Source organism: Protopterus annectens, chromosome 1.part1, assembly GCF_019279795.1.
Source record: "Protopterus annectens isolate FY-2018-M chromosome 1.part1, PAN1.0, whole genome shotgun sequence".
Taxonomy (NCBI): Eukaryota; Metazoa; Chordata; order Ceratodontiformes; family Protopteridae; genus Protopterus; species Protopterus annectens.
Window position 1 is genome coordinate 771,449,760 of NC_056726.1, and position 24,698 is coordinate 771,474,457.

A 24,698-nucleotide genomic window follows, 5' to 3' on the forward strand; every position below is an offset into this window, starting at 1 on the left:
CGAAGTATGACAACTTCGAAAGTTATATGGTTGAGACCATATGTTCGAAGTTATCATACTTTGAATTAAAAAAAAAAATAAAAAACAGGAACAACTTCCTGACAGTTATAAGCAGGGGGCCAAGCCCCCCTGCACCCCCCACTCTTTAAATATACCAACTCCGAGACCACACTACAGTGCAATAAAGGGAAAATTCCCTTTACCACATTGTAGTGCGGCCTTGGAGTTGGTATATTTAAAGAGTGGGGGGTGCAAGGGGGCTTGCCCTCATGCTTACAACCATTTATGTTATTTTCTCTTGTGTTTTTTTTTACATGTTCAAAATTCTGTAAGTTCAAACATAAAGGTTCGAACATATGGTGTTTGACCTTGCAGAATTTCGACTAGGTTCATAGGTTGGTACTAGGCTATCAGCCCAAGGGCCTATATAAGCCTAGCCATAACAATTCCCTGGCTATTTCTTCCCACACTATTTACTTCCCTGGACCCCTGTATAGCAGGACAACTGGCATGATCCCTGGGGAGAATTTCCTTTCTCCCATCCAATCGTCAAGGTTCCTTTTGAAGAGGGCCAAAGAGGCACTCTGCTTGACATGTATGGGCAATCTATTCCAGAGTCTGGGGAGTCTCTGGGTCAGGGACCTATCCCTCCAGCATGTTTTGTTTATTGTGATGACAAGGTTTAGATCCCTGGAGCATATGGCTCTGAGGGATTGGGATTTCTTTAAGTGTAGCATGTCCAATAGCTCTGGGTTTGACATGGCTTTGTATGTTAAGCAGAGATCACCTCTGAGTAGACGATATGCGACAGAGTATAGCTGGAGTTTTTTAAGGTGGTCAGCATAGGGCATCTGCTTTAGGCCTGTGATTCTTTTAGTGAGGTATTTCTGCGGCCTTTCCAGTTGTTGCAGATGTCTTGAGAGGTACATACCAAATGCGGCGTTGTATTCTATAATGGGTCTAATGAGGGATGAGTACAGTGGGACAATGGCCTCCTTTTTTCTGGATGAAAAGCCCTTATTGATGAGGTGTGCCACATAGAAGGATTTCCTGACTGTTGTGATGACGTGGTTATCGAAGGTGAGACCACTGTCCACCTGTGTCCCTAAGTCTCTTATCACACTTTCAGTGTTTAGTGTACTGCCACCTATATGGTAATTCACAGATACATGTTTTTTTCCCAAAGGGGATAACTATACATTTCTTGGTATTGAGCTTGAGCCCATCGCTCTGGCACCAAGCATCTGTTTCTGTAAGGCCCTTTTGTAGAGTATCCACATCATTTGGGGATTCAGTAATGGCTCCCAGTTTGCAGTCATCTGCGAACTTTGTTAGCCAGAGTCACTTAGTGTTGGCCTGTACTTCAGAGAAGTAGATGCCAAACAAGAGCGGTCCCAAGACTGAACCCTGAGGTCCTCCACTTGTCTGGAGATGGATTTGGAGTCGGCTAGTTTTACAGTGTGGGTTCTATCAGTAAGCCAGTTAGCAACCCACTGGGTGACGTAGGGATTAATGCCCAGCTTAGTAAGTTTATCTATGATTCCAGAGTGGGGGATGGTGTCAAAGGCCTTGACAAGGTCTAGATAGGCTGTGTGGACCACCTTACCCTTGTCCGTGGCTCTGGAGACTGATTCAAAGAAGTCAATCAGGTTCAGGAGACAAGATCGGCCCTTCATGAACCCAAACTGGGTGGGGTCCAGTGTTTGAAGGTTGCCAATGTCTTTGTTTATAAGTTCCATGATAATACGTTCCATGGCCTTGCAGATAAGGCTTGTCAGACTGATGGGACAGTAGTTTCCGGGATCCAAGGTGGATTCCCCCCTTGTGGAATGGGATAACTGTAGCTCTGTGCCACTCAGTGGGCACAAAACCTGAGGTGAGGCTATGATTAAACATGACACTTAGGTGAGGTGCCAGTTCATATTGTAGTTCATGTAGTACACAGCCCGGAATGTCATCTGGTCCCATGGATGCTGTATTCTTAGCTTTGGAGAGTGTGTTTTTTACCTGTGTGGCCATTATTACCGGAATTTGGCAGTCTTTCGGTATTGGGATGGGCCATTTAGGGGGTGAGAGGGGGGTGAAGTTGGCACTGAATCGATCTGCCAGGATATTGGCAGCATCCTTGGGATCAGTATATTTAATGCCATTCTGTTTTAGCTCAGAGCAGATCTGAGCATTGCCATTTAGATTCTTGACATAGTTATAGAATGCCTTGTGGTTGTCTTTGGAATCTTTGGCAATTTTATTTTCGTAACTAGCTTTGGAGGATTTTATGAGGGATCGCAGTTTCTTACTGAGGCTGGTAAGGGAGTTTTTTGCATTCTGGGATTTTCCTCTTTTCTGCAACAGTTTCTTCCTTTTGTTGTAAAGTTTGTTTATGGCAGGGGACCACCAGATTGACTTCCTTTTTTTGTATGAGAGCATCTTGGTTCTATTTGGGATGGCACGATTCATGCATGAGTGGATGTGCTCGTACAGTGCCTTAGTGTAGGATTCAGCAGTTGAACTTTCAGCTCCCATCTGCATGGGTGTCATGAAGTTTGTCACTTTTGACTTGAGTAACATGAAGTTGGCTTTGGAGAAGTTTTTTATGGAGGTTTCCTTACTGGGGGTGGGGGTGGGATGTGAATGTTAAGGGTGATTAGCTTATGGTCAGACCTGACTAACGAGGGGGTTACCATAAGTGTGGAGCATCAATTTCCCATGTTGGTAATGACCAGGTCTAGGATATTGGAGCCTCTGGTGGGACTATGGATTAGTTGATCCAGGGCATTGGAATTTATGAATTCCAAGAACCGTTGGGCAAAGGTGTTGGTACATGAGTAGTTTTGCCAGTTAATGGCAGGGTAGTTAAAATCACCCAGTATTAGGGTGTTTGGGTCTATCTTAATATTTTCCAGTATGTTTAGAAAGGTGTAGTGAGAATCTTGGGGTATGACGGGGGATCTGTAGCAAGCTACAATTTGGATTGCAGTCTTACCTAGTGTTAGTTGCACTTGGAGAATTTCAGATGCATTGTGTTGGGCAACTAGCCTGGTGGTGTGAATATCCTTGGTGAATATTGACACTCCTCCACCTTTAGTGTTTCGGTCCTGGTTTGGTGGCCGAAAAGTGTGGTAAGAGTTGTAGCCTGGTATTGCAGGGGTGCTGTCTGGAGCCTTGAACCAGGTCTCAGTTACTGCACAGATATCGATGTTCTCCATTTTTAGGAGTGCCTCGAGAGAGTGCATTTTGAGGTTTAGACTTCTAGCATTGAGTAGCATTACCTTCAGATTTTGCATGCTTGTACCTGTTACTGTGGTGGTTTTGTCCTTTGAACTTTGCCTAAAAAAGGCACTATAGGGGTGGTAAGAGCCTTAGCCAGTAACCTGAATCCCAGGGGCGACAGGTGCAGACCATCTCTGGCAAAGCATCGTGGTCTGCCAATCATGTTGTCCCAAGCAGACAGATACTGGATCCCGTTTGAATGACACCAGAAGCTTAGCCAATTGTTGAAGTCAATCATTTTGTCCTTATATTGTGGTATCATTCTGGACGAAGGCAGGATGCTACTCAGGGCTAGGGTCATACCTGCCTGGGCCACATGATCCAAGAGCTCTTCCATGTCTCTTTTCATGTAGTCCAGGGAGGTACGTCTCAAGTCATTCACTCCAACATGGACAATGACAGAGTCATATTTGTACTTGTGGAGTGACTTGAGTGCATGCATTATGTGGTGGATCATGGCACCCGACAGGCAGCTGACTGTAGTTTTCTCCTTGTTCAACCTAGTGAGAGGGACATCAGTGTGCCGGACTATAGAGTCACCTATTACTAAAGTGTTAGGTACATTGTCTTGCCTTAGGGGCTGTTGCTGGGTGGCACAGTGGTGTTGTGAACTATGTGACACTTTGGTTGTGATTGGTGTTTGTTTGCGTTTCAGCTTCAGAGGTCCTTGTTGCTTGGGCAGGTTACAGTTAGCATATGTGGATTTAGTGTTGCTATATGTGGGCGTTGGTGGTGTGGGTTTAGAAGGGCTATATGTTGCTTGAGGTGTAGTGTGGGTGTTAACCTTCTCCTCTTGACTGTCTAGCACAATCTTGGGTGGAGAGAGCTTTGCTTCCATTTTGGCTATGTAAGTGCATCTCTCACAGGTTGTAGTGTTGGGTGGTAGGAGGAGAGGGTTGTCTGTGTACATGAGGCAATTGCTGCATTGCCCCAGTATGCCCAGATTCACCAGGTGGACAGGAGAAATCACCGGAAGCTGATATAGACCCAGCAAACTCACCCAGCTAGGTTTCAACCCGTATATCATTACGTGGGTCACTAACTGTCTGATAGAACCTTTATAGTCAAAATAGGTGAATCCACCTCCAACAGTGGACCTGTAACCAGTGGTGCTCCACAGGGAGCAGTCCTGAGATTCCTACTGTTTGGAGTCTATTTCTTTGAAGTGCAAGCTAAAACTAAAGGCCTGTGGCTGACAAAGTTTGCTGATGACTGCAAACTGGGATTGGTCGTACAATCTCCAAATGATGTCAGCATCCTACAAGAGGGTCTTACACAAACAAATGAATGGCGCCAAAGTCATGGCCTTAAACTCAATACAAAAAAATGTATTATCATCTCTTTTGGTAAGAGTGACATTCCTGAGAACTACCACATCAATGACAACACCCTAAGAATGCACTCAGTGGTGAGAAACCTGGGCACACAGGTTGATAGCAACCTTACCTTTGATCACCATGTCTCCACAGTGGTAAGAAGGCCATTCTATATTGCTCATCTCATAAGTAAGGGCATTGCCTCTAGAAAAAAAAGAAGTTATAACCTCCCTGTACTCTTCCCTCATCAGGCCAGTAATTGAGTGCAATGCCCTTTTGGTATGTACCTTTCCAAGCACCTTCAGCAACTGGAGAGACCACAAAGGTTCCTCACAAGGAAAATTCAAGGTCTTCAGTGTCTGTCCTATGAGGGCTGTCTGAAATCACTGTCACTTTTTTCTGTTTTATATAGACTGCTAAGAGGTGATCTCTGTCTTGCATAGAAGACCATCTTTGACCCTGCTTTATTGGAAATGCTGCATATCCATAAGTCAAATGGTACACGGGTTACTCACTCTAATGACTTTAAGCTGGTATGTGATATTAATAGAACCTGCTGGAGGGACAGATTAGTCTCCCAGAGGTTACCACACCTTTGGAACAGACTCCCACTTCATGTCAAGCTGAGCACCTCATTGGCCGTCTTCAAATGCAGTTTGGATGGGTAACTGTAAGTTCACCCCAGGGGTTCCACCTACATCCCTCTTGGACAGGGATGACAGGTGCTGATCGTGGAAATAAGGGTAAAACTTGGCTAGGCTTATAAGGGCCCTAGGGTAATTAGCCTAGTAACCATCTATGATCCTATGTACGTTTTTGAATGTTAATGACAAGTCATTGTGTAATAGAGGTTAAGCGCACCCCACTAGTTCCAATCTTGCATTCAGAAAAGGAACCAGCAATTTTCACAGATAATCATTAAGCTTGTCTAATTTTTCAATAATACTAGCATGGGGTATAGTGTCAAAAGCCCTGGCCAGGTCAAGATAAGCAACGTGCACAGAAGGATCACTGTCCACAGCCTTTGTAACCTTTTTAAAGAAGCTTACTTGGTTCAGGAGACAGGACCTGCCCTTCACAAAACCAAACTGTTAAGGTTGCCTATGTCTACATAAATGATTTCTGCTGTAATACATTCAATGACTTTGCATATAAGGCCAATGAAGCTGATGGGTCTATAATTACCCACGTCTGTAGAGGAACAGCACTTGCATAGGGGAGTCACACTGGCTGCTCTCCAGGCATCAGGAACAAGCCCCGTAGAGAGGCTGAGGTTGAACAGTTTAAGTGGAGGCTCAGGTAGCGCATACTTGGCACTGATAAGAATGAAACCTGTTGTACTGTCCAGCCCTATGGATGTATTATGTTTAGCCTGCATACTTGGCAATGATGAGAGTGCAGGTAGGATTATCTTTAGAATTTAGAACGGGTGTCCACCTTTTGGCTTGCTGGGGCAACATTGAGTGAACAGAAATTGTCTTGGGGCCGCATATAAAATATATCATATAGTTAACCCTTTCCCTGCTACGGGCGACCAAAGTCGACCTCCTGGCTGTACTATAGGTGCATTTGAACAATGAATAAATGTAACAAGTGCCTAATATTTGCCTTTCTCATTCTAATTCTTAATTTAACAGTTAACACTAACATCTTAGTTAATTTTATTTTTTTTTAACAAGTAAAGAGGTATTGAACCCTTCCTAGGTATATAATGTCACACTAGCCTACAGCTGAACATCTGTACATATGAGTAATCAATATCTCTAAACTATTCTAGCATGCTTTACTATGGAATCCATCTCACCTGTGTATCCCCCAGAATTTTACCCAGAATGACATCTTTAAGTTGATAAACTTCACAGTTGTGATATCTGTCAAGTCAGGGAATTTATGAGCAAAAGTGATGTATTAAAATAGGAAAGAATCCATATACTTCCTGCAGTTCAAACTCACCCTTGCATTTCCCTGCAAAAAGCACCTGAATACCCTCCCCACTTCCAGTAGCCATGGTACCGTTGTAACCAATATTACGTAGAAAAATGTGTTGCAACTAACAACCAACACCTAATTCAGCATGAGGTGCTGACATATTTCCATCACACAAAACATTAATATAATCCTATAAACCAGTTCTTTACTCTTTCTCCACCCCCAAGCTGCAACCACAAGCGACACATTAAAAAGCACTATATTACCTTTAATTATTTATCAAATTAACTGAAATAGGATATCGGTATTTAACAATATACTAATCATATAAAAATTCACTGTCTTAATTAGAATTCTGAATTCAGTTACACCAGTTATTTCAAAATTGCTTATGTAGGGTATAATAGTATAACAGCGTACCAGACATTTGAAGCTTCACTTTCACAAAATTACAGTATCGAATTTGCTAACAATTTTAGTAATTCTGTGAAGTCCGTCTGCAAGAAAATAGCTAAAAATCTCATATCACCGCAAATGCATTATATGAACAATGCCCATAAAGCTTAGAAAATCTTCATTTGTAGCTCACGACTTTAGGATTTTACTCAATACAAAAAGGACATTTGTGTAAGTCTGCCCACTAGTACGATTTACTCACTTATTTTCCACTGTCACATTGGTCACACTCTTCAACCTCTTAGAGCACAAAATCTGGGCAAAGCCATAAATAAAAGTGGGACAAAGGCCCAAAAATAGGGACAATTTTTAAATATTGCTATTACAGACTTAGAAAGTTGATAGAATAACAGGTTTTGCAGTCACATAATTTTAAGTAGAAAGCACTGTTTTGTTCTGCTAGCATTTGAAAGGATAACAGAGCTGGTTAACCAGTTTGTCTTCGTCGAGGGGAGAACTTTAGGAGGTACAGGTCATTTTTTACATTCATTTTGCAGGAAAAATAGCTTAACCATCTGCATGTCACATGTAGTGTGCTGCCCCCCTGACATCTCAGATGCTCAAGTAAGAGCCGCCCTCTCCAAAGCAAAAAACACAGCATCAATGGGACCAGACGGTGTCCCGGGCTGCGTCCTACATGAACTCCAAGAATAGCTAAACTCAAACATAAAACTACTGTTCAATCTCAGCCTTACTACAGCATATGTACCCAAAGAGTGGCGTACAGCAACAGTGGTCCCTCTCCATAAAGGTGGTGCCTCAACGGATCCTGGAAACTATCGCCCCATAAGCCTGACTAGCTTGGTCTGCAAAGCTATGGAAAGGATCATCATGGACCTCATAAATAAAGATATTGGGGACCTACAGACACTGGATCCTACCCAGTTCGGCTTTGTTAAGGGTAGCTCCTGCCTCTTAAACCTGGTTGATTTCTTTGAAACAGTCAACAAGGCCATTGATGAGGGGAAGGTGGTCCAAACAGCCTACCTGGACCTCGCAAAAGCCTTCGATACAATACCCCACTCGGGCATTATAGATAAGCTCACCAGCTTAAATATAAACCCCTATGTCACTAGATGGGTTGCAAACTGGCTCAAGGACAGAACCCACATGGTTAGAATTGCTGGAGCTATGTCAGACTCCAAACCAGTTACAAGTGGCATCCCACAAGGCTCAGTCCTAGGACATCTCTTGTTAGGTATATATTTCTCGGAGGTACAGGCCAAAACGGAAGGACTGTGGCTGACCAAGTTCGCAGATGACTGCAAACTGGGCGCCATAATCGACTCTCCAGCCGACACAAGCATCCTCCAAAAGGGCCTCATAGAAACAGACAACTGGTGCCAGAGCCATGGCTTCAAGCTAAACGCCAAAAAGTGTATAGTCATCCCCTTTGGCAAAAACAAAGTGCCCACAAATTACCACATAGGTGGTAATCCATTAAGTACAGAAGAAGTAATTAGGGACCTGGGGACCCAAGTTGATAGCAATCTCTCATTTGACAACCACGTGGCCAAAGTGGTTAGAAAAACATTTTATATAGCCCACCTAATCATGAAGGGATTCACATCTAGATCAGGGGAGGTCATCGTGCCTCTTTACTCATCCCTCATCAGGCCCATAATTGAGTACTATGCCCCTTTTGGGATGTACCTTACCAGACACCTGCAGCAACTGGAAAGACCCCAAAAGTACCTCACCAAGATGATCAAAGGGCTCAAATAGATGCCATATGCTGCCCGGTTAAAGAAACTCCAGCTCTACTCAGTGGCATACCGCCTGGCATATAAAGCCATGTCCAACCCGGAATTAATGGACATGCTGCACCTCAGAAAATCCAAATCCCATCGAGCTATGCGCTTGAGAGACTTGAACCTCAGCACTGAAATAAATAGGACATGCTGGAGGGACAGATTCATAACCCAGAGGCTCCCTTCACTCTGGAATAAAATCCCAGTCCAGGTTAGGCAGAGTCCCTCATTGACTCTCTTCAAGAGGAATCTTGATGAGCGGATGGGAGAATGTAGGTTTACCCCGGGTATCACTTCTGTGTCACTGTTAGACAGAGGCACAGTATACTAACCTCGAAAAAGGGCACAGCAAAATTAATTTAAAATGGGTGGCGAACGCCAAACACACTCTGGCTAGGCTTATAAATGCCCTAGGGAAGATAGCCTAGTATGAACCTATGAACATTACATGAGACAGCAAATACTCTGATAAGCTATTGTTGAAAAGCCTTCTGCCCCTCTTGAAAACAAACAAATAGAAGCGCACTGCCTTTCTTATTTTGAAATGCACAGTGAAAATAGAACCAGCATCTATCCTGGTGATTTGTAAGCACTTGAAAATCATTTTAGCTTCATTCAGTCTGTAGATTTCCTAGATAGCCAAAGGACACTTGTTGGATACAGAAGATACTTTGTGCCATATGTTACCATCCTTTGTACACCTGTATGATGGTCATATCTGCAGTGGGAATGGCACATTATACAACGAACCCCTATTAATATTCAAAAAACATGCAGGCTGATTGGTCAGCGTGCACGTTGTAAATCAGAGTTATAGTAATGGAAAAAGGTCCGGTCGCCCAGACTTTTTCCATTACTATAACTCTTTTTTTTTTTTTTTTACAGCAACGTAGAACACAAGATCTCCATTGCTTCACACTGTCTCGCTATGTTAAACGAGTTTAACATAGCGAGACAGCATTAAAAAAAGCAACGGAGATTCTCTGTTGCTTTTTTTTAATGCTGTGTCGCTGTTAAACTCATTTAACATAGCGAGACAGTTTGTAAAAAGCAACGGAGATCTTGCTTTCTCCGTTGCTTTTTACAAACTGTTTCGCTATGTTAAATGGGTTTAACATAGCAAGACAGCTTTAAAAAAAGCAACGGCTCCGTTGCGGCTCTGTTGCTTTTTTTAAAGCTGTCTCGCTATGTTAAACCCATTTAACATAGCGAAACAGTTTGTAAAAAGCAACAGAGATCTTGCTTTCTCCGTTGCTTTTGCCCACAGCTCTGATGTACTCCTCTGATGTACTGCGTAGGCATGCGCAGTACATCAGAACTGCCACAGAATACCAGACAGCTGTGGAAGGGCAGCAAGGAGGCATTATACAATGCCATTATTTAAGAAAATTAATTTTTTTTTTTCTTAAATAATGTCATTGTATAATAGCAATAACCCACTTCTGGGTGTGGGTAATGCTGGATTTACCCACAGTTGGCTTTGTTTGGTCACTCGGGCTTCCCCCTCGTGACCAAACCACACCAACCATGGGTAAATCCAGCATTACCCACACCCAGGCGTGGGTTATTGCTGTAATATGCTCTCCTGATGATGTGATGACAGTTTGTACAACACAAATGTTATTAGAATAAACCGATACTCTACCACGTGTGATCCACAAGGATAAACCCACAACATACCAGAGAGAAAAATAAATACATAAATAAGGCATAAAAAATCATATGGCAGAATTGTGTATTTTGTTCCAAAAGGCTATATACTCTGGCACCTTTGATAATAAAGACCTTCTAATAAGTGACACCTCTTGCAAATAACTCTTTTTTACAGCATCATCAAACTAATTAATCATCAACTCTCACTGCAACATGTTATTGCTATTAATATTTGCACATGAGAAATTATGTGCATGAAGTGCTTGACAATTACAACACTATTTATTCTATAAATGTTAAAGCAACACAAATTTACCATAGATTGAAGTTAATTATTACCCTAAGATTGAGGTCCGTGTTCTCAGGCAGAAAATTATCTACAAGGGTATAGCTACCTAAAACAATCCTACAACTGACTTGTCTTTTGTGTTGGTGGAGAGCTTACATGACCATACCTACATAATGTTCAGTTCTTTCACTTTCATTCCAAATGTATTCACTACATCAGAAACTGATTAACCTGCAGAGATTACCATTTGTAGCCAAGCTCCACCCAAATAGATGGTAATGCATCATCTCAAAGTCTACTTTAAGGCTTCATTTCTACAAATGTACTTTTTCCCCAACTACATTCCTTTTTTTAAAAAGTTCATTGCACTATAACCATACAAAGTATTGTTTTATGCAGCCCAGCACTAAAAGCACATAACTATTGTGAGTCGTATTGCCAAACCGGCTGAGTAGCATGAATAAACTAATTTCTCCCCAAATAACATTATTTTAAACAGCAACTTTGGCTTCTGAGAAAATATTCAGTATCTAGTCTTCAATAGTCACATATTCCTTTCATGTATTTATAGCCAAGTGTATGAGTATCCTACAGAAATTATTTTCTTGAGTCTGTGTGGATTGATTCTGAAGTTATCACTTTACTGATTTATTGCCTGTACCACTTCAAATTACATTCTGATTTTACATTTTTTTGCAGGAGAAATACCAATAAGTCTGTATTGTCTGAGTAATGGCAAAATCACATTATTTTCACTGAACTCAGCATTTAAGGCCAAATTTCAATAACACCTGCATTTCTCATGAACACATACATACATACACACGTGTGCACACACACTCCTACTTTCATGCACACAAACATTTTGCTTTCATGCATGCACTCACTCATGCCGCACTTACCTATTAATACAGTTAGGTGCTGTCCATTTCAAAGGCAGCGAATCCCTCTTCACCACGAACACAGACACACACACTGATTCGGCATGAACACACAGATCCTAGTTTGGCATGAAAAAAAACCAGGAAGGGTGCTATGGCGCATCTGCACACCAACGTTGCAGTTGCAGATCACGGGCGCGAAAAAAAACAAACGAAAAAAATTTGTTTTGGCACATGTGTACACTGAAGTCGCAGTTAAAGGTCGTGGGCTGCATGGAAGAACTCGGAGGGCCACGAGTTGGACACATCTGATTTAGAAGAAAATCCACCATATTTCCCCATACTGCTTTCAGAATGCACCTTGAATCTAGCCATCTTCTCCTTCATTTATTTCAGAGTTAGAAGGAGAGGTAGAATATGTTATATAAACTCTGGTCATGCTTTTGCATCCTGGGTATTATCTTGTCAGTACTAAGTCCATTCGGAAAGATATACTACTGTGGAATTCAGACAGTTCCAGCTGGTTGTTTCTTACTATATCTATAGTTGTTATTCCCACTGTGGTAAAACACTTCCAGGCAGTTTAAGGCACATTATAATAGAGCCTTGTTTTCTTTGTTGACAAAGGGGGTGGAATGCCGAGACATTCTAGAGGTAACTAAATGGTTGACTTTACATACTGGATTCCTTTTCCAGGTCCAGGACTGACTGCTAGGTCCATAACCCTTATCTTTCCTCCTTCAGGGTTAGATGAGCATTGGTAATCAAGTAAAACAGCCAAAGGCTACTGCACCAGAAAGAATGATGAACATTGTATAGTTGTGTTAGTTACACTTACCATAACAGTAGATGTTCAATTTCCTCCCTGCTGCAATAGCACTACAAATTGCATTTCTTTTCCAGGTCCATAATAGACTTTTGCTAGGACCATTCTGAAGGGGCACCTGGAATGTTAATCCTTATTCACAAAATGTGTAAGAGATAGTAATCTACTCATGTAGCTGCAGCAGCAGTGATTTATAGGTTCATAGGTGTGTACTTGGCTAATGACCCTGGGGCCTTTACAAGCCTAAGCATAGGCTTACCCTGGCATAGTGCCACCCAACCTTAGTTCCCCGTGCTTCTGTCGAGTAGAGCCACAGATGTTATCCCCGAGGTGAATTTTCTGTTTTCCATCCACTCATCAAGATTTATCTTGAATAGGGTCAGCGAGGTGCTCTGCTTGACATGTATGGGAAGTCTGTTCCATAGCATGGACAGTCTCTGGGTTATGAACCTGTCCCTCCAGCATGTTCTGTTAATTGTGGTAATGAGGTTGAGGTCTCTGGAGCGTGTGGTGAGGAGGGATTGGGATCTCTTTAGATGTAGCATTTCTTACAGAGCAGGGTCAGACATGGCTATGTAAGTCAAGCAGAGATCACCTCTAAGTAGGCGATATGAGACAAAGAATAGCTGGAGTTTTTTGAGTCCCTCCATATAGGGCAAGTGTTTAAGGCCTAGGATCTTCTTTGTGAGGTACTTTTGCGGCCTCTCCAGTTGTTGCAGGTGTCTAGTGAGGTACATGCCAAATGGGGCATTGTACTAGATGACTGGCCTAATGAGGGAAGAGTAGAGGGAGACAATGACCTCTTTCTTCCTGGATGCAAAACCCATGTGCCACATAGGACTTTCTGACCAAAGTGGCAATGTGGTGATCAAAAGAGAGGTTGGTATCAACCTGTATTCCCAGATCTCTTATAACACCTTCTGTGTTTAGTGGACTACCATCAATGAGGTAATTCATGGGAAGTGCAGTTGCGTAAGATGCACTTAACTGTAGATGTTCGATTAAGTCACGGCTGCAGTAGCTGTACCCTACCTTCAACCCCCTAATATTGTATATAGTTTTTCTAAGATAAAAGTTATATATTCCAAACTTTACTTTTCAGGGCAGTAGCCTCCCTTTTTGAGTTGGATAGAAAGTCCCGAAGGTTTTTGGTGCCCAGGCTGCTGTTTTACACTTTGGCAAGATATAACCCATATAGCTAAGGCTACTGCAGCAATGATTTAGTCAAACGTCTACTCTTATGGTAAGTGCAACTTACACAGCTGTACTTTCCACGCAACTGAGTCCTGGCTAATGTATAAAAGTGACTTGACATTTGCTTAGCCTACCCAAACCTACACCTGACAGTCTCACAAGTGGAGCTTGAAACAGGGTGATTAGTCCACCATTCCTCAACTGAGATGGGCAAGCCAGTCCCGACTGCTCACTCCCAGGCTGATTTCTTCAGTACCTGGCCTCCTTACTGAAACCATGCTACTGCATCATGAAATCTACCTTTTCGCAGTTACTTTTATGTTTATGCTGTCCACCTCTGTGTTCATGTCTGTCCTGCCTCTTTTTTTGACTGCTGAATGTTTTGTTGCAGTGTTAAGTCCACAACTTTCTTTCCTGATCAGAGCTTAAAAAATCCATCATAGGGATATCATCATCCATTATCATCAAAAAGAAAGACAGCAAAGTATGTTGAATATTACCCTGAATTGCTTTCATGGTCAAAGCTGCAAAAGCAAGCAAGACCTGATGCTGCTGGCTAGAAGGATGAGACGTAAGGTAGATGTTTGTATATTAAAAGCTGACGATTAAATCATGGTAAGTAACCCAATAAAGTAAAAAGTTATTTTAAATTGTCTTATTTCCAAGTTAGTCATATATGTTTTAATTTTTTTTTTGTCATGTAAAACTAGTTATTTTATTAAGTAAAATTAATTTTCTATCACATGTTGTGCCACTGTGCTGTAAAAGGAACTAGTTTTTACTTCAATATTGCTGTTGTGGTATAATCCTAGATATTGTTTATTGAGTTACATTATAGGCATTCAACAGTCTCATTACAAGTTTGTAGTCCAGGTAAGCTTGATCACATTTTGCTTCACATTTCAGTGTTACTCTGCCAGAAAACCAAGACATGCATCTGGAGTGTTTCTCCCCAGACCTCTGCTGAAAATTACCTTTGTTTCAAGTCGGACTTTCCCTGTAAATAAATGTTAAATAAAGAAAATAAGCACCACAACTGAATAAAAATGATAAATTTATCATTTATCTTTGTTATCAATTGACTATCCAACAAAATAACCTTTATGCATTTTTATTGTAGGTTCTGCAAAGAGCATATTCAAATTATAACTGTTACATCAAAAGCAACTAATTTTAATGTACTGATTTCAGTATGTTTGGTTAAGAATTTGGTTAAGAATTTTTATTATTTTTGTAAGAAGAGGTCTCTCACACACACACACACACACACCATCTTGCTATTTTTGTGGTGTACCATGGCCTCTTTTCACTTCAACCCTTCTATGGGGTATGGAGTCTTTTAACGTTATAGTAGTCACTCCATCCATATAGCACATAATATTGACTGCTGATGAATAGTTTGTCTTTCTTCTTTACTGTTACACTTGAATATCATGTGCCAGACAGCATACTTGACTTTTTCCTCCTGTATGATAACCTGCTATGATATCGCATCACCATACACTCTTCTATATACACCCTGCCACCAAACCTCCCCATCAGCAGTAGGTCATAAAAAGTAGCCTAGTCTCTGCTGCGGTGTTTTCATTTCTGTATGGGCTATCCCACCCATCAGGGGTATGAAAAAATCTCACCTAGCCCCTCCTCTGCCAACCCTGCAGCACTCTGAGCCTATTATCAAACTGAGGTTATCGGCGAAGTGGTTGGATACCTTACATATATGCCAGTGGGATAGCACAATTAAAACTTTTACATCTTGGCAAATAGCATCAAATTAAACATGATGTGTGGTATATCCATCACTCATCTTATGCATCTCATCAGTTTTAACAAAATGCTAATTTTCTAAAAAAAAAAAAAAAAAAAATGGGCCACCTCTTTACTGTAAATGTCTATCATACTGATCACTGCTGCAGTAGCCTAAGCTTCTTAATATATAACAGTTAGACAGCTTTCAAAGTTTCAGATTAACTTTCACACACCCAGTCAGCTTGAGCTGAGCTGACCAAAGACTGGTTTGTGCACCAGCCTTTTCAGAGCTTTCCTGCTGCCTAAGGGAGTACATCTCATCAGGCTTTTGAAGATTGGTGGTCAGCTTGTGCTGTTCCATTGCTGGGCAGATAATTTCCCTTTGGGGAAAAACATTCCACATATTTTTTTTTAAACTTTATTTCCTCTTTGGGAAATTAAGCTAAGAATATGCGTTTTTATTCACTGTCATGTGACTTTACTGTACAGGTGTGTGCCACTTAGCATCCGACTGCATTTACATTCATACAGTGCTAAGCAGACGTAAATGCGAATGGCAGTTGTGCAGACAGATGTTAAGTGGAGAAATTTTTTACCGTGGTTTCCTTAATGGGGGGGTGGGGGCGGGATGTGGCTATCAAGGGTGATTAGCTTATGGTCGGATCGGACCAACGAGGAGTTGACTTCAGGTGTGGAACACCAGTCATTCATGTTGGTAATGACTAGGTCTAGGATATTGTTGTCCCTGGTGGGAGTGTAGATAAGTTGATCCAGGGCATTGGAGTTTATGAATTCCAGAAAGCGTTGAGCTAAGGAGTTGGTACACGAGTTTTCACAGTTAATAGTGGCATAGTTGAAGTCGCCCATTATTAGGGTGTTTGGTTGAACCCTAATATTTTCCAGTACATCAAGAAAAGAGGAGTGGGAATCCTGGGGCATGGTGGGGGATCTGTAGCAAGCTACAATTTGGATTGCAGTTTTGCCCAGAGTTAGTTGCATTTGGATAACCTCGGATGCATTATGCTGAGTAACTAGCCTGGAGGTGTGGATATCCTTAATGAATATGGACACACCTCCGCCTTTGGTGTTTCGGTCCAGGTTACATGGCCAAAAAGTGTGGTATGAGTTATAGCCTGGTAGTGCAGGGGTGCTCTTTGGAGCCTTGAACCAGGTCTCAGTCACTGCACAGATATCGATGTTCTCCATTTTAAGGAGTGCCTCAAGTGAGTGCATTTTGAGATTTAGACTTCTAGCATTGAGTAGCGTTGCCCTCAAGTTTTTGCTTGCCTGTTCCTGCTATGGTGGTGAATTTGTCATTTGAACCTTGCCTGAAAAACGCACTGTAGGGGCAGCAAGAGCCTTAGCCAGTATCTGGAATCACAGGGGCGAGAGGTGCAGGCCATCTGTGGCAAAGCATCGTGGTCTGTCGACCATGTCATCCCAAGCAGACAGATACTGGATCCCCTTAGAAGCTTAGCCAATTGTTGAAGTCAATCATTTTGTCCTTGTACTGCGGTATCATTCTGGGCAATGGCAGAATGCTACACAGGGCTAGGGTCATACCTGCCTGGGCTACAAGATCGGAGAGCTCTTCCATGTCTTTTTTCATGTAGTCCAGGGAGGTACATCTCAGGTCATTCACACCAACAGAGACAGAGTCATATTTGTAATTGTTGTGGAGTGACCTGAGTGTCTGGGTTATGTGGCAGATCCTGGCACCTGACAGGCAGCTGACAGTAACCTTCTCCTTGTTTAGCCTGGTGAGTGGGACATCAGTGTGCCTGACTATAGAGTCACCTATGACTAGTGTGTTGGGTATGTTGTTTTGCCTTATTGGCTGTGGTTGAGTGGCACACTGAGTCTGTGGGCTGTGTGTCATTTTGGTTGTGTTGGGGGATGGAGGTTGCTTGCGTTTTTGCTTTGGAGGTCTCTGTTGCTTAGACAGATTATTATTGAGAGCCTCCGCGAATGTTTTTGTGTTACTATGTGTGGATTTTGGTGGTGTAGATTTAGTGAGACTATGTGATGAGTGTGATGTGGTGCAAATGTTTACCTTGTCCTCATGACTGTCAAGTTCAGTCTTGGTTGGAGAGAGCTTTACCTCCAGTTTGGCTAGATAAGTGCATCTCTCACAGGTTGTACTGTTGGGTGGTAGGAGGAGTGGGTTGTCTGTGTACATGAGGCAATTTCTACATTGCCTCAAGATGCCCAGATTCATCAGATAGACAGGAGAGAACACTGAGAGCTGACCCTTGGACATGCCTGAATAAAAAATCTATTTACCTCTAGATAAGTGGGGAAAGTGAGTACAAGAGCTGTTTTTCTCTAATCAAGTGAGAAAAGTAAGTACAAAAACTGTTTTCCTCTAGGTAATAATGAAGGTTGAGTGCTATAGTAATTAGTAGCTTATTTAGTGCCTACAAGTTCTGAACAAGTGCTGAGCACGAATATGCAAATTTAAGTGCTAAAACTAAGAATCTGTATCTGCACTAGATGAGTTACAGGACAGAAACAAGTGCAAATGCAGGCTTTCAAATCAGAAAGCCTTTGATTCTTCACTGATGGGTTGTGAGCCGATCCCTCGGCTCCGACACGGCCATTAGCAAGCTCAAGGTTTTCCAGTTGCTCGAGACCCAGCCCCTTATCCCATAATGCAGTGCTGGAATTATCCCAGATCTAGTTTGCCGCAGCACGGATATCGGTGGTTTCAGCTTGCTCGAGGCTAAATCTTCATAGATTATTCAAAAATTGCAAGTTTTTTTTGTCTTTTCTTCTATTAGGAATATATATATATATATATATATATATATATATATATATATATATATATATATAGTTCACTTGTTAGGATAGTTTTTATAGCCCCTTCCCTGTTAATACTCGGTGTGTTTTTCCTTAGTGGCCTCGTGTTGGCCTACTTCTAGTAGTAGTGTGCATTGTTAGTTTATTAGAATTTTAGTATTAGTTTGAGTGCTTAATACTATTTAGATAATTTTGGCCCCCTTTTCGTTTGGGCCATTGTTTGTGTTTATTGGTGGTTGTGTTCCTATCACTACTAGCTAGCCTTTGATTTCGTTATTATAGATAGTGGTTTGTGGTTATTGGACATGTCTGAGGAAAAACAAAAGCATCCTAAGTCTGGGTTCAAAAAATGCCCAGACTGTGGACAAAAGATGTCCATTACTGATACTCATGTGCAATGTGTGTACTGTCTAGAAGCTCTTCACTTGCAAGAGTCATGCAGCATATGTCACTCCTTTTCTTCCAGGGTTACATTAGAAAGGAAGAGGAAATTGGTGGGCAGGGGTTTACTAAAACACCCCTTTGTCGAGGTGTTGAGTGACCAGGATGGGGCCAGTAAGTCCTCTCATTCTTCCCAATCCCCAGGAGACTCAAAAGCCACAAAAAAGTCTAAGAAAAGTGAGGATGCTGGGTCACCGGCTCCACAGTTCTCGGAGCCGAATGTCCCTTCTTCTCGGATCCAGTCCACTGTTCTGGAGCTGGTATCAGAGTTGCCATCTTCCCTTATTCTCCAGTCTGCACCATCAGTGCACTCGTCTAGGTCCTCTGTTAGTCTTTCTAATCTGAACATGGACCGACTGGTACAGAAGCTGTTAAGGGCACCAGGCCTAGCTAAATTGCTGTCGGCTCCGACCCTAGTGTCAGAACCGAAGACCATTACCCCGGAATTGACTGCTCCTCCTCTGAGCTGTACCGGGCTTTCGGAGCCAGAGGAGGCTGACCTGATAATCGAAGAGCCCTTGGAGCCGACACCTGCTCCAGTGTTGTCGATTCCATCTGCTCTGACATCCTCAGCACTTACCGGGGACTCTAGGAGCCAACATTCTGCTGTTGGGTCCGGGGAGGGTAGTTGCACCAACTTGTCAGTGCTGAATCTTTCTCTCGGGGCTTCGGCTCAGATGAGCTCTGCTCCTACCTCGGGCTCGGAGCCCACGGCCTCGGTGCGGGAGGCGCTTGAAGTTCCTTCAGATCCTTCGACTCCTTCCCATCAGAGCCATGATGCCTTTGAAGCCGTGAGGAGAGTATTGTCTCCTAAGACTTCCTCAATGTCAGGATTGGTCTCTTCTTTCACTAAGGTGCCTGTGTCCGCTTCTGTTTCCATCGGCTACAAGCGTGAGACCCTGAGCCTCAGGTAGCCCCACTGGGCGCTCCCTGCTTTTCTGAGACTTCCCCATACATTCCTGCTGAGGAGGTTCCCAGAAAGAGAGTGTGCAAGAGGAGGCACCTGGACTCCCCACAGGAGTCTTTGACATCTGACACTGACTTAGATGCATCAGAAGGGTTCCCCCTGATCCCGCTCTGAGGATATCTCCTTTGCAAAGATACTTGAGATCCTTAGGCAGAGGGGTGATTGGCATTCCAAGAACCCTACTGAGGTCGAGTCAGTTCTCCTGAAGGCTTTCGGTTCTCAACCTTCCACCTCTTGGGTGTCTCCACCCTGTGATGAGCTTATGGACCTGGTAGGGCATGGGAGTCACCGGAATCTATGGAACCTGTCCCTAGGAGGCCTGACAAGTTTGTTTCTGCCCCAGTAGATAAGTCCTTTTTGACCAAGGGAGTCCCTGTTGATGCCATGGAGGTGGCGGCAGCCACCAAAAAGGAAATGTCTGAGACGTCCTTGTCTATCCATCCTCCTAACAGAGAGTCTTGGATTATGGATAGATATGGGAAATGCATGTTTAGTTCAGCGACTTTTGCACTTAGATCACTGAACTATTTGACCCATTTTGCCAGACTGCAGAGAGATCTCTTTAAGGAGTTAGGAGATACTCTTCAGGGTACCGTAGCGGCAGGTGCTTCCGACAAAGTGTCCACCCAGCTTTCTACCCTAAATTCAATTGTAAACTCGTCCATGAGTCTCATATCGTATGCAGCTGATGGCACGAGTAGGGCAGCAGGTACAGGAGTTGCCCTTTGTAGACACTCCTGGATGCACCTCTATTCCTTCTCGGAGCCTTTCAAGTCTTCATTTGTGAATACCCCGTTTGATGGCTCATCTCTCTTTGGGCCTAAAGTAAAGGAAACATTGACCAGGTGTGAGCAAGAGGGAAAGACTCTGTCTGCCATAGGAGTCTGTTTTTCCACCCCTACTCGACCTTATCCCAAGGGCCAAAGGGGAGGGAAGATGTGGTTCCGAAAAGTCCAAGGAGCCTTTCAGGGCACACGTGGTGAAACCCCCTCTAGGGGCAGAGGAGGGGGTTATAATGGAAGACGCCACCCTCACGGCAGAGGGGGTCCGCAACAGTAGGGTGACAGAGATCATTTCTCTGGTCAGCCCTACCAGCTCTCCCGAGCGGAGGCCCAAATGTCCTGCTCTGGAGGCAATTGTGGTTCACTTATCTTTGTACCCAGAAGCCTGGCTGGATATAACAAAAGACAGATGGGTACAAAGTATCATTTCCAGAGGGTACTTCATACCATTCCCCTCTCCTCCCACCTCCATCTGGAGAATCCTGGACATTCCACCCAGTCACAGGGAACAGGCAACTATAGAGGTCCACAAGTTGCTAGAAAAAAAAGAGTCATCCAGCCAGTCCCAGCAGACCAAACAGGATTCGGAACTTACTCAAGATTCTTTCTGGTTCCAAAGAAAACAGGGGACTGGAGACCCATTTTGGACCTCAGCAGTCTCAGCCAGTTTGTCAAGAAAGAGAAGTTCCGGATGGTCATGCTTCAGTCCATACTTCACTTTTTAGGGAAAAACAATTGGATGTGCTCAATCGATCTCAAGGATGCATACTACCACATAAAGATGGCTGGGCCATCCAGGGATCATCTGCATTTCTGGCTGGGAGCCATTCACTATCAGTTCCAAGCCCTGCCCTTTGGTCTCACTACAGCCCCCAGAGTGTTCACCAAATGTATGGCAGTGGTCACGGCTCACTTGAGGCATCTAGGATTCCAGGTGTTTCCGTACCTAGATGATTGGCTCCTTGCCTCCACCACCAGGCATCGACTAATTTGGGCAAGAGAATCCACTCTGACACTCTTAGAAAAGTCTGCCTTGTCACCATCGCAGCTATCGTCTTTATCGGGGCAGAGTTACACACTTCAACCACCACTCTGCGTCTGTCTTTCGAGAGGGTCTCACTTCTTCGCAAACATGTCAGCTCACTGGTGTCAAAAGACAGAGCTCCAGCAGCAGAGGTCTTAAAAGTACTGGGTCTCATGGCAGCAGCAATCTTAGCCATACCATTAGCAAGGATGCATATGTGGATTCTTCAATGGCTACTGTTCACTCAATGGTCTTATCAGGAACTTCCAATGAAGCATATGATTGTGATAAATTCTTGCAAGAGAGACCTTCAATGGTGGTTGACATCGATTCATGTCACAATAGGATGTCCATTTGTACTACCCCCGCCGATAGCCACTGTGACCATGGACGCTTCCCTGATAGGGTGGGGGGGCATTTTCAGGGAAAGACTGCCCAAGTCACATGGATCGATCAAGAATCACATCTGCATATCAGTGTTCTAGAGATGAGGGCAGTACTTCTGGCATTGCAGTACTTTCAGGACTCTCTTCCGCTAGGGACAATTACAATTCAGACAACATGTCAGTGGTCTGGTATTTGAATAAACAGTGCGGGACCAAGTGTTACCCTCTTTGCTGAGAAGCCCTCAGACTTTGGCAGTGGGCTATGTCATCCCAGCACTTTCTGTTGGCAATGCACATCCCTGGGAGATCCAACATGATAGCAGACAAACTGAGCAGGGCAATTTTGTTGCCACAAGTGGTCCCTCAATCAGGACATTGCGGACAGGATTTCCGCAAATGGGGCCGCCATGCTGCAACCTTTTTGCCAGTCACATCAACACCAAATGCAGAAGCTACTTCACCCTGATTCCCCCTCCAGGACAACCCCCTAGAGACGCACTCATACATGATTGGCCCCCGGGTCTCCTATATGCATTTCCTCCAATACCGCTAATACCAAGATTTTTACAGAAAGCAAAGTCGCTGGGAAGGACCATCATTCTTATAGCCCCCCATTGGCCTCAGCAGATTTGTTTCCCATTTCTTTATCATCATCAGTTAGAGGATCCATGGATTCTGGACCCAGTTCCGGACCTTCTGACACATCCGTCAGAGGACCTCCACCCTTCATTGCAGTCCCTGAAGCTGACAGCTTGGTTGCTTCAGTTTCCCACATAGCCAGGCTTCACAACCTTTCTTATGACATGAGGCAAATACTTTTGTCTTCTCACAAACCTTCCACCAGGAAATTATATCGTAGTAAATGGAAGAGATTTTCCATTTGAGCTTCCAAACAGAACATTGATCCTTTTCCCGCTCCCTTGACATCTATATTGGAATTCTTAACTGTTATTTTTAATGAAGGAGCGGTAGCGGCTACAATTCGGGTCCAGTTAGCTGCCATACCTAATTTCCATCTTGGAGTAGATGGACTAAATGTTATGGCCCACAAGTTGCCCAAGGCATTTCTTAAAGGGACCTTTCACATGAGGCCTTCAGTAAAAACTCCTTATTCTCCCTGGAATCCGAATTTCATGTTATCTCGCATAATTCTTCCCCCTTTGAACCTGCATCATCTTGTGATCTCAAATATTTGTCGTGGAAAACCATTTTTCTAGTGGCCATTACTTCTGCCGCAGAGTGTCAGAGCTTCAAGCCTTGTCTATCACACCTCCTTATATGATTTTTCATGCTGACAGAGTATCTCTCAGGAAAAATCCTTCCTTTTTACCTAAAGTTTGTTCTGAGTCTAATATCAATCAAGTCATTGAATTGCCAGTCTTCTTCCCCAACCACTCCAACAAACTAGAGTAGATGCTGCACAAACTAGACGTTCATAGACAGCTGAGATATTATTTGGATAGGACAAAAGATTTTAGAGAATCAAACCAACTATTTGTTTCTTTTTCTGAAGCCAGGAAAGGTAGACCGGTGGCTAAAACAACCCTTTCTAAGTGGCTATCTGATTGTATCACCTGTGTTTATTCAGCAGCTAATATGTTCTTACTACACAGAATTAAAGCTCATTCAACCAGAGCAGTTTCTACATCCTCTGCATTTCAAGCCAAATTGCCCATTGACAACATCTGTGCTGCAGCCACTTGGTCTAAGCCTCATACCTTTATCACTCATTACAAGGTGGATAAGGCCTCCAGGGACAGGGCTTCCTTTGGTTCTACGGTCCTGAAGAATATACTCCTGTGAGCCACCCAAGATTGACGGTGCTAGGGACGCTACCCATCACTGAAGAATGAACGGCGAGATTGAACAACTTCACATTAAGAAGTTATGTACTCACCATAACGTTCCATGTGAGTTGTTCCATCTAGCCTTCATTCTCACGTCCCTCCCTCCATCCCCCACCTGGCTGACAGTTGACCTAGACGTTGGTCTCATCCTGGTAATTCAATTCCTTCCTTTTTCCCTCTCTTAGGAGAGTAGTCCTTTTACAAGGATATGGCACATGCAGCAAACAAGATCTGAGGTAATTCCAGCAGTGCATTATAGGATAAGGGGCTGGGTCTTGAGCAACTGGAAAACCTTGAGCTTGCTAATGGCCGTGTTGGAGCTGAGGGATTGTCTCCGAACCCAAAGGCGAGATGGAACAAGTCACATGGAACGTTATGGTGAGTACATAACTTCTTATTTCTGTGCCAGAAACACTCCTTATGTGGTAGACAGCTTACCTAGTGCTTACCACTCCCACTGATAAGCTAGAAGGCTTCCCTCCAACACAGAAAGGCTTGGGGGGCTCAGAAGCTTACATACAGTCCTGGATACAGCAAATCTGTATCTGGAACACTAGTTACAGGAAAGGTACGAAACAGGCTTACAGTTTTTTTTTTTTTTTTTTTTTTTTATATAAAAGGAGCATTTAACTGTCTGACAGGAGGGGTAGTATATGCTGCACTCTGTCAATACTGCCCTGTTTTCTGTATAGGCAAAATTGAGAGTAAATTCAAAGAAAGAATTGCTGAACATCTATATGACATTAAGAAAAGGAAAACAAACAATACCCTAGCCAAACACTTAATGGAATGGCCAGACCACATTTTTAAATTTGCAGTTATGGAAAAGGCAACCCCTAGTGAGCGTGGTGGCCCATGGCAACTTAAGTTGGAAGAATGTGAGTTATATTGGCAGCTGACACTTAATGCAAAGTCTTGGCCAGGGATTAATGACTAGATTTCTATTAGCTGTCTTTTAAAACTAAGAGCTTTAGAAAGGTGATATTGCTACCTTTTATATCAGACAGAATTCCTCATTACAGTATTTATTATTTAATGTTTGCTCTTACATAAAACTATTTATGATATTCAGCCTTTCACTTTTGTTTACTTCAATTTTGAACTTCTTGAATATGCTGCCTTAATGCATGATTTG